Below are 10,482 nucleotides of genomic sequence, written 5' to 3'. Positions count from 1 at the left end.
CTTATGTTGATTCAGGATTTTGAAGTTCCACAATGCTCTTGAGTCCTTTCAATGTGTCGGAGTATCACCATCAAAAAACCATAAAGCATTCTTATGTAAAACACTGTTTTGTTATGAATAAGAAGTTTAATGTTACAGGTAAAGAATACATGCTTTACATTTAGTCAGCATTACAGAATAATGTGTTCCAGGAATATGCATTTCCTATGAGTTTGTATTCAGGACGTGTTCACTTCAAGACGCTTGGTTCCAATCGGCCTATCGCGTGACTCCAGGAAGTAAACACTCGCGTGTAGCTGGCCTGGTTCAGCGTTTCGTTCAAATCTGTTAAATCCATAACAATTGAATTGCATCTGTCAACACCTTGTGCTTTACATAGCATCGTTGGTATGTATTATTTGTGTTTTGATTTAATTTTAAGGTACTAATCACTATTTTGGCATTAGTTTAAAATTTGTATAGTTTTCATCGCAAGTTCAAATGTGCTACGGCTATAGAATACCATGTTAGGTCACAAGTGGGTCATTTGACGACGCTCGTAGTATTGAAATTACCAAAAAGAATGTTTTTCACAAATAAATATTCTTGCTTATTAGTTTGAGATGAGATTTCTGATTTCTCTGCCTTTTTATTTGTGTGTTGCATTTTCACCTTTTCCCATGTGCGTCCATTAAACCTGTGGAAGTGAGAAATACGTTTGCAGAGCACTAGCGGCGCTGTCATGCCATATTCAGTTGCTGCCCCCACCCTTTGGAATTCACTCCACTCCCACATCAAAGTCTCTCCAACCCTCTCTTCTTTCAAATCTGCCCTCAAAACATACCTTTTCACACTAGCCTTTCCCACCTAATTCCCACCTTATTCTTCATGTTTAACCTCTGTTTTTCTTTTATTCTTAGTCTGTCTTACATAGTTTTGATAGGGCAATATGTAAAGCGTCTTAGAGTACCATATTAAGCGCTATATAAATGTAATTTATTATTATTATTATTATTACATTTGTACCGGCTGCCAAATTTGTACCGGGCGCGTCATCCATACGTAATCCATTCCAAACCTGCCTGGCAACAGATGATCGCGTCGTCCGTTGCCTGGCAACGGACGATCGCGTCGAATGACGTGAAAGGTTCACGAACATTCGCGAACCTTCAAGCTCGTTCATTCGCACTTGTCCGTTATCTATATTGTGCTATTTCGTCCTTGACCTGCTTTAAACACTCAGTTTACTTGCTAAATTTGATTAAACAATTAAAGGGGACTTATTATACCACCAGGCGTGAGTGTGATTAGCCTTACAAGCCGTTTCGAAAATCTGCCTAATATGACATCACTAGTGGGTGTGTCCACCTAGATCTGTGCTGGATAGATCTATCTACCAGCCTACCCAGTGGACTGAAGTAAACATTGCTCATCTATCCAGCACAGATCTAGGTGGACACACCCACTAGTGATGTCATATTAGGCCGATTTTCAAAACGGCTTGTAAGGCTAATCACACTCACACCTGGTGGTATAATAAGTCCCCTTTAAATACAATACAAATATAAAGTAAAAACAAGTGTTATCTAGCGATCCGTTTTCTGTATTATATTATTTAGTCTGGCAACATGAGCGCAAATGTTTTTTGAAACCCGCTTTAAACATTCAGTTTACTAGCTAAATTTGACTAAACAATTAAATACAATACAAATATAAAGTAAAAACAAGTGTTATCTAGCGATCCCTTATCTGTATTATGTTATTTCGTCTTTGGCAGCATGAGCGCAAATGTTTTTTGAAACCTGCCCGGCAACGGACAACCCTTACGTAATCAGTTGTCTGTTGCCTGGCAACGGACAACTGTTGACGTGCCCGGTACAAATTTGGCAGCCGGTACAAATTTGGCATGACAGCGCCAGGATTTTGATTGTGGGTGGCCCTCCAGAAAACTGGATGGGCCAGTTAAAATAAGCCACAAAAAAAAACGGGTTCACCTTCATCTCCGTTTCAGTGCTTTTCTGAGGCACTGAGGACAGCGACTCAGTAGCCTACCTGTGTGGCTCTTGTGTCGCTGTCCTCAGAGCTGAAGCGGACAAAGACAAAGATCTTGGCAGTAAGCCTATAACTTCATTTATCTCTTTTGAACGTTCAATACACAAAATGACTGAAACGGAATTATATCATTGGAGGGTTTGTTTCTCTCTCCATTCATTTACCCAGCACGGCTCGCAGGGAACTGTCCAAAATTATTTTACTATTTCTTATAAATTCAGAATGACGGAAGAACTATATGGACATGAAAAATAACAGCAGCATTGAATCTGACACAGCTGCTTAACACAAACAGCAGGAAAACAGTCAAAAAACATTTCTCCTGTAGCTTATTTCTTAAGAAAAATTTAATGAATAACATATCTAACCATATAAACAAGAGCATAACAATCCGAGATAACTGATAAATAATCACAAATGCATACAATTCAATTCAAACTTGCTTGTGGGACTTGGGGCTGACAGCAGGAGGCGGCAGGGTTTCACAGCAATAATTTCTTAATATTCCAGTGAATCAGTCAATTCCCTTTTAAATGAAAGCAGGGACAACGAGTTCAGTCTGTCAACATTGTTGCCCTGGTGCCTGTTTTTATCCGATTGACAGCTAAAAAGAGTCTCTCCACAGTACTTGTCGTCATGGGCAATGTGAGGAGGCTGTTCATGTTGGGGAAAATATCACGGGGGGATGCGTCGAGCACTTCTACAAGTGTTTATTTTTCTCGTTCATGGTCTTGTTTGCATTTGTCTTTATTTTAAGCTGCTGCACAAACACAGTTTGCTCTGCGTCTTCCACCGGAATGGAAAAGTGCGCGCAGGCGGGCCGGATGAGAGCCTTGTCACCAAAGGTCTTCTTCTTTCGTGTAACATCAGAGGTCCAACTCAGTGTCTTGTAGCCATGCCCTTGTCTCTGGTCCCACGTCAAAGAGGCCGGCTTCCGAGGGTGGTCTGTATAGGGGGCAGGTGGTCATAATATGCTCGACAGTCTGTTCAGGGGCACCACACTCGCATGCAGCGCTGTCTGCCAGGCCCCACTTCTTCATTGAAGATTTGAACCGACCGACCCCAGTACGTAGACGGTTCAGCAGAGTCCATTGCCGGCGTGGAAGATCGTCTCCTGTGGCCCCATCTCCTGGATCCAAGATGTAGTGGCGGATTTGGGTTGGCCCAGCCCTCTCCCACTCCTGCTTCCAAGCTGCCGCCAGCCATCCATCTTTGGACAGGTCCTCAGTGGTGGAACGGAGCAACTCTTGTGCCGCCTTGTTGTAAGGGTGGCGGGACTTGAGTCTGCTCAGAGGAGCTGCTGTCTCTGTGGTGTTATGGAGGATGTGCCAATCATGCTTCCGTGCTTTCCTTGTCAGGGCGAGAGTGGCAGCCTCTCGTCGTAGGCCAGCCGGTGCGATTCCTGCAAGGACTGGCAGCAGGACGATAGGGGTGGACTTCAGGGGCCGTATTCACAAAGGATCTTAGGGCTAAAAGTAGGTCCTAACTGGCGAATTTAGGAGTAACTCCTAAAAAGAATGGGTGTGTCACTCTTAAATTTAGGACTCCTAACTTTTTTCACTAAGCAATTCACAAAGTATTTTAGGCCTAAAAGTAGCACCTAAGTCTAGGAGAGCCTAAAAGTCCTCAAGAGGACTCCTAACTCAGTAAGACCTATTCACAAAGAATCGTAAAATGCCTGCGAGACGAAATGTTAGGGTATTAAACTTGTTGTGGAGTTAATGCGCAATTAGGGCTGGGCGATTTGGCCTAAAAATAAAATCTCGATTTTTTCGAACTAATGGATGATTTTCGATTTAAACCTCGATTTTTTTTTTCTGTTTTTCTCTAAACAAATTCCATTGAAACCCATGTACGTGTGTGGCGCTTATGGGGTGTCGCACCACACTCACCAACGCAGGGGTCTACAACCCGCTGATTTAAGAGTATAACGATTATCAACAATCATGGAAAGCTGAGTAGGTTTATCAGTTTTAATAACAGTATGAACAAATAGAACACAAAAATGACAAGTTGTCCTTTGTATATCTATAGTAGCAATAGCACATGCTAAACAAGGACAAAATCTACTCAGAATAATTGAATGAACTGTTTACATCCATGGCTAACCAGTGCATGAGAAGGAGATGACAGGAGACTAATGTTTCACTCTTTCAATTGCTCTAATTTGAGCTCTTACTGTTGTTATCTAACATACCATACAGTAATTTAATTGTGTAAAAGTGTGAAATTACTGCACCTTAAAAATGACCATGAATTAGCTATACTCTCATTTGCATAGTGATTAACATTATGAATTTCAATTGTGTATACCAACTGTATGTTGGCTGACATTTACCTATAACTTTTTTTCCCTCCACTCTAACCAAGGATGCCTGTTTTTAAATTCCCTAGCCTGACACCCAGTCTGAAAGGCTGGCCAGGGGTTCTCATCTAAAAGTAACGAGGAGATATAAAGTGGGATTAAAACATTGTCTTCTGTTGACTACTTATTATGTGGTTTACACATTAATATGGGAGGACTGGACACACACACACACACACACGCACGCACGCACGCACGCACGCACACACACACACACACACACACACACACACGCGAGAAGGAGGGGCTCGGCCCGCCAACTAACGTGCAGAGATGCAGGGGCAGCTTCGCGCTTCGTAACAGAGACGGCAGAGCGCGAGCGCACAGCGGGAATTTTATGAATGGTGAATGTAGGAGATAACTTCCCCTGCTTAAAGTATTTTATTGCAGTTATTATACCAACCGATATTTCCGAAAAATAAACACAGAAGTGAAAGATCTGTCACAAGACGATTGATACGTATCCGTGCACATTTTTAAGTGGGTATACGCAAATCCTGGTGCGTTCCTAGTGGGTATACGGCGTATACCTGCGTATCACGTAGACTACACCACTGCTTGTAACTAAGAGAACACACATGTGAGTTGTTGATCACATATTTGTATACATAACGTCATCTTTGCAAAAGACGTTTAACTGAAAAGTGTTTCAATCGACCCGGCTCTCCCCCAAGTCTGTCGGGGGCGAGGTGAATGTGATTGCAGTAGGCTGAGTTTTGCGCGCGTTCTGGAAAGTGAGAGAGGAGGCTACTACAGAGTCTATTCAGCAAAACAAATCGGAAGAGTCTAGAACTGTTTTTAAATCGCGATTTTTCGGTTCAGCCATTTCACAAACCGTAGGAAAGAAAAAATGCAAATTAATCGATTAAACCGAAAAAATCGCCCAGCCCTATGCGCAATGCAATAATATCCCAGACTAACAGGAATAATCAGATTAGTCCCGAAATAAAATGTTTGGCCACACTACGTTTTTTAGCAACAGTGGAAATGCAACTTTGCAATGCCGACGATTTAAAAATATCGCAACCATCAGTCAGCCGTGCCATAAACTTTCCTTTGGACATTCAACAATTACACAGGATCAGTGCTATTGACGGGACGCACATAAAAATAATAGCGCCATCAAAAGACGAGGACGTGTTCGTCAACAGGAAGAAAGTGCATTCCATCAACACGCAGGTTGTTTTTGATGCAAATTTTAACATAGCCTACTGGATGTTGTTGCAAAGTGGCCTGGATCTTCAGCTACCCATGATTCGCACATTTTAATGGTGAGCGGTCTGAGGCAGCTTTTTGAGATGTACCAGTTGGGTGTCACTTGCTGGGTGACAGTGACTATCCATGCAAGACGTGGCTTTAGACACCCTACCGCAATCCACAACCACAACCGGGAGCACAGTTAAAGTATAACATGTAAGTGATTACGCAGATTACGCTTAGTCCTATGCGTAAAACACATCGTATTGGCCCTTTGACGCCTTTTATTTGTTGAATCCATATTTATTATTGTTTACTGATTATTTCTTCCATATATGCTAGCGCACACAAACATACACGAAATGTTGTGGAGAGAGGAATTGGGCAGATGAAACGTCGGTTTCATGTCCTCCACGGCGAAATACGCCTCACCCCAGAGAGGGCAAGCACAGTAATCACTGTATGTGCCATTCCACACAACCTCTGCAAGCGGAGGAACATTCCACAGCCAGACGATGATGATGATGATGATGATGATGATGATGATGATGATGATGATGATGATGGCGATCAACATGACAATGAATTTGGCCGTGTGGAACCGAGTGGACTGGCATTTAGGGATCACTTTGAAAACACATTTTAGGTAAACACCTTGGCACAAATCAGTCAACACTTGTGTAGTTCATAACATTTATTTTCTTTTCAATTTTACGTATTTTTATTGTTTGCTTTCTCTCTCTCTTGAACGTGCAGGCTACAACGTCATTATCGTGGTCTGCACAAAATTGTCATCATGCGTGTATTCTGCTAACTGCACTATAACTACTTAATAGGAATTCATTTCTAGCCTAGGCTATTTAGACCGCTTCTAAACTCGTGCACGAGAATTGACGTAATCCATAGCAACGGCGCGTCACTCTTAGTTCACTCTTTGTGATTTATCCTTAGTAAGAGTAGGTCTCAGCGGCTTTGTGAATAACTTTTAAGAAAAAACTCCTACGTAAAATGTTTTAGCGCGAGTTAGGAGCACTCCTAGCGGTAAGATAAAATGCTTTGTGAATACGGCCCCAGGCATCCAGTGATGATTAATGATTAATTCATTGGAAATATATCTGTGTGGTTTAATAATTTGTCGATCTGTTGGTAATTCGTCGATCTGTTGGTAATGCCTCGGGGCTCCAATAGGGGAATCGCGCTCCTCTTCCTCATTCAATACAGACGAGTGAAGGAAAGAGCAGCGTGTTTGTTTTTCTCATTCTCCTCCCGTTACTATTCCCTTAAGGTAATTACCGTTTGCAAAACACTGTATATTTATGAACACATGTTGAAAGTTTGAATGTTATGTTGGCACTTTATCAGAACTACCTCTTATCATTAGTAATATTTTATGTTTACAGAAATATTTTACTCCATTAAAATGCGCGAATCATGGGTAGCTCCAGGCCACTTTGCAACAACATCCAGTAGGCTATGTTTAAATTTGCATAAAAAAAAACGTGCGTGTTGATGGAATGTACTTTCTTCTTATTGACGAACCCGTCCTCATCTTTTGATGGCGCAATTATTTTTATGTGCGTCCTGTCAATAGCAACGACCACACCGGGCATACCTGCAATTGCCATGAAGTTGGCTTTGATCCTGTTTAATTGTTGAATGTCCAAAGGAAACCGGATAAACTGTTGGATGATATGTGGTCTAGAGAGCGCGTTGATAGTTTGGTTTATGCCACGGCTGACTGATGGTTGTGATATTCCTAAATCGTCGGCATTGCAAAGTTGCATTTTCCCTGTTGCTAAATAACGTAGTGTTGCCAAACATTTTATTTCGGGACTAATTGGATTATTCCTGTTAGTCGGGGATGTTATTGCATCCCGCACTAACTCCACAACAAGTTTAATATCCTCACGATTTAGCCTATATCTCTTCATTAACACAGTCTTCCATTGTCTCCAAAACATTTAGTCTCGCAGCCATTTTACGATTCTTTGTGAATAGGTCTTAGAGTCCTCTTGAGGACTTTTAAGCTGTTCTAGACTTAGGTGCTACTTTTAGGCCTAAAATACTTTGTGAATTGCTCTCAGTGAAAAAAGTTAGGGGTCCTAAATTTAAGAGTGACACGCCCATTATTTTTAGGAGTTACTCCTAAATTCGCCAGTTAGGACCTACTTTTAGCCCTAAAATCCTTTGTGAATACGGCCCCTGATCTCATAGGAGCCAATGTTATGCTAGAGGAAGACACAGAGGCTATAAATGATGTGTTCAAACGGTACGCTAAGCGTCAGGTAGTTTGTTCATGTGATTATCTTCCATATTCACGATGCCAATCAAGAATTATTATTGTATTTACTGAACCGTCATCTGTGCATTCAGCCTAGATGATGTGACCAATATTATTCTGGAATGCTCTCGTCGCAGACTCAAAAACAACTAGATATATGGATGCTTTTATTGGACTTTATTGTACGCAACCCACAGAAGACGATTCACGTTTACAAGGCACAGGCAGACGCATAATGTCTGTGCCCGAGACGCATAATGTCTGCCTGTGTCTTGTAAAATTTAATTTCACATTTGTTGATCTCATGGCTAATGTGAGTTGCTCAAATGTCTTTGTGGGGTTTTGTCCAATCTGTCGCTAGCCTGGCTAACGCCAGACCTCATCTCAATCTACATTGAGATGAGGTCTGGGAACCACACATTAATTTTCTCGCATTTGAGGCGTGGTTTACGACTGCCTGGAGCCGTTTATTGGGCTCTACGAATGTATCATATGAGTCTGTACGTACCTCATAGCCAATCAAAGCCTGTTGGTAGCAGGGCAAAGACATCCTTCTTGGTAATGAAAGAGTTTAACGCTGGAAGTTGCTATTTTTTCAAAATAAACGTGCTTTCTAAACTACTCAGAACACTATCTAAGGCTGCATCGAAAGGTAACGCGTCTGCTGCCATTTTGGGTCTGTAAACTACAAGCTTCGGTGTGTCGCATAGACGTCGTCATCATCTTGCCGTCCCTCCCCGTTCTGTGAATGGTTCCCTATCTCAGGCGAAAATCGGATCCATGGAATTCAGGCTGCCTTGCAGCGTGAAATGAAAACGCTCCCAAGGCATCATGAGTATACCCAGGCTAATCTGTCGCACTGTTTTTTTTTTAATACTCAAGACCTGAATATGCGTAACCAACAGAAGAAGATTTACGTTGCGTGTGCCGCAATCCATAAGAATGTTCACTTGGGCTTTGCAATCAAGATCCACAATCGGATTGCACATGTAACACTTACTGGTGGTTGGGTACTGCATTCCGAAGGCACAAAGTTGGAAAGTTGTCTCAGCCCTCCCCCTCCTTCTCAGACTCAAACCTCATAAGGGTTGCCAGGTTGATGACACTGAACTTGAGCACAAGACAAGCCAAACACCTTACATTTTTTGATTAGTGAAAATAAATATTCTTTGAGAATGACAGCGACAACAAGTTGATCAGCTACAAAACAGCCCATGTGGATTTTTTCCTAACTCTTTAGTACAATCTCAGTTGATCAGTGTATTTGCGTGCTTCCATGGCTGCAGCATGCTGTTTGTGAGACAATTTGTTTCATATCTGGCAACAGAGAGGGTGCAAATTGGCAGTGGGCGGAGTCAAACCTGAGAATAATGAATTACACAGGCAAAAGAAAGTTCTGACCCGGAATGAAATTTGAACATGGGAACGGGCTGGCTGTAGCATTGTTGTCTGAGAAGCTCCTTAAAGGACAATTCCGGTATTTTGAACATTGAGCCCCCTTTCTGGTTTGTTTAGGATGAAATAGAGTGGGTGACACCGAAATTTGAGCTATTAGTCCTTTCTCGGGTATTTGGCTCATTTTGAATCGCTCCTGCCTGCTTCACAATGGTTGTCTGTGTGCATACACAAACCTGTCAACCCAGCAACCCTAAACGTTCGTTTTCAAAAATGTGCAAGTAACCGAGTGGTTAGTGGCATTCGTGAAGTTTAAAAAATATATATCGGCGCAATATATGTTTTCCATCCGTGTTAGTTGCTAAATTGAACTATTTTTTCAGATACCTCACAACCGCATATAAACTTCCGCACAAGGTCCCACTCCGTGCAGCACCTACTTTCGACTTCCGTCGGCATCTGCCTGCACTTCCCACAGGCACACCACCCGCCCGTGATCCTGGGGGGACCGCTTCAGCCGGAGCTTCAGGCGCCTCCGTAGCCCTAGCCTCCATCTCACGTAGCTCCTCTTGGGTGAATTCTGGTTCAAAACGATATCCTCTGCCGTCAAAATCGAGTGCGAAGCCACCTTTCATAATCCATTTTCAGTGATTTTCTACGTGATTTTCCCTAATCCGAAGTGCTCACGGTACAAGACTTCAAACCAACGTAAACAGCCCACCTTTCCGGTTCGGCGGAGTAATATCATCGTGCAGTAATGAGTCTTCCAACTGAAATCAACTGGCGATAAATGTGCAATAAAACACGACAGAAACCATATATTGCGCCGATATTTTTTTTTTAAACTTCACGAATGTCACTAACCACTCGGTTACTTGCACATTTTTGAAAACGAACGTTTAGGGTTGCTGGGTTGACAGGTTTGTGTATGCACACAGACAACCATTGTGAAGCAGGCAGGAGCGATTAAAAATGAGCCAAATACCCGAGAAAGGACTAATAGTTCAAATTTCGGTGTCACCCACTCTATTTCATCCTAAACAAACCAGAAAGGGGGCTCAATGTTCAAAATACCGGAATTGTCCTTTAATCTCTAATGACATATCATGGATATTGTATTTAGGGCCCGACCGATATTGATTTTTCAGTGCCGATGCCGATGCCGATTGTTTTCAGAGAAAAATTACGATTACGATTTAATCGGCTGATTAAA

At 42.2% G+C, this 10,482-nt stretch overlaps 1 long non-coding RNA gene across 1 annotated transcript; it reads right to left on the bottom strand.

Annotated features, from left to right (window-relative positions):
* Positions 1 to 3,990: 3,990 nt before the first annotated feature.
* LOC132446524 (uncharacterized) lies at positions 3,991 to 5,291 on the bottom strand. Its single transcript, XR_009522899.1, has 2 exons — positions 4,602 to 5,291; positions 3,991 to 4,553 (listed from the first exon to the last, which is right to left on the bottom strand). It is a non-coding gene; the product is annotated as an uncharacterized LOC132446524 (long non-coding RNA).
* Between the last annotated feature and the right edge of the window lie 5,191 nt (positions 5,292 to 10,482).

This window comes from Gadus macrocephalus, chromosome 18, assembly GCF_031168955.1.
Source record: "Gadus macrocephalus chromosome 18, ASM3116895v1".
NCBI classification, from domain to species: domain Eukaryota; kingdom Metazoa; phylum Chordata; class Actinopteri; order Gadiformes; family Gadidae; genus Gadus; species Gadus macrocephalus.
The sequence above is the reverse complement of the archived record's forward strand: the minus strand, read 5'-3'. Positions and strand labels throughout refer to the sequence as shown.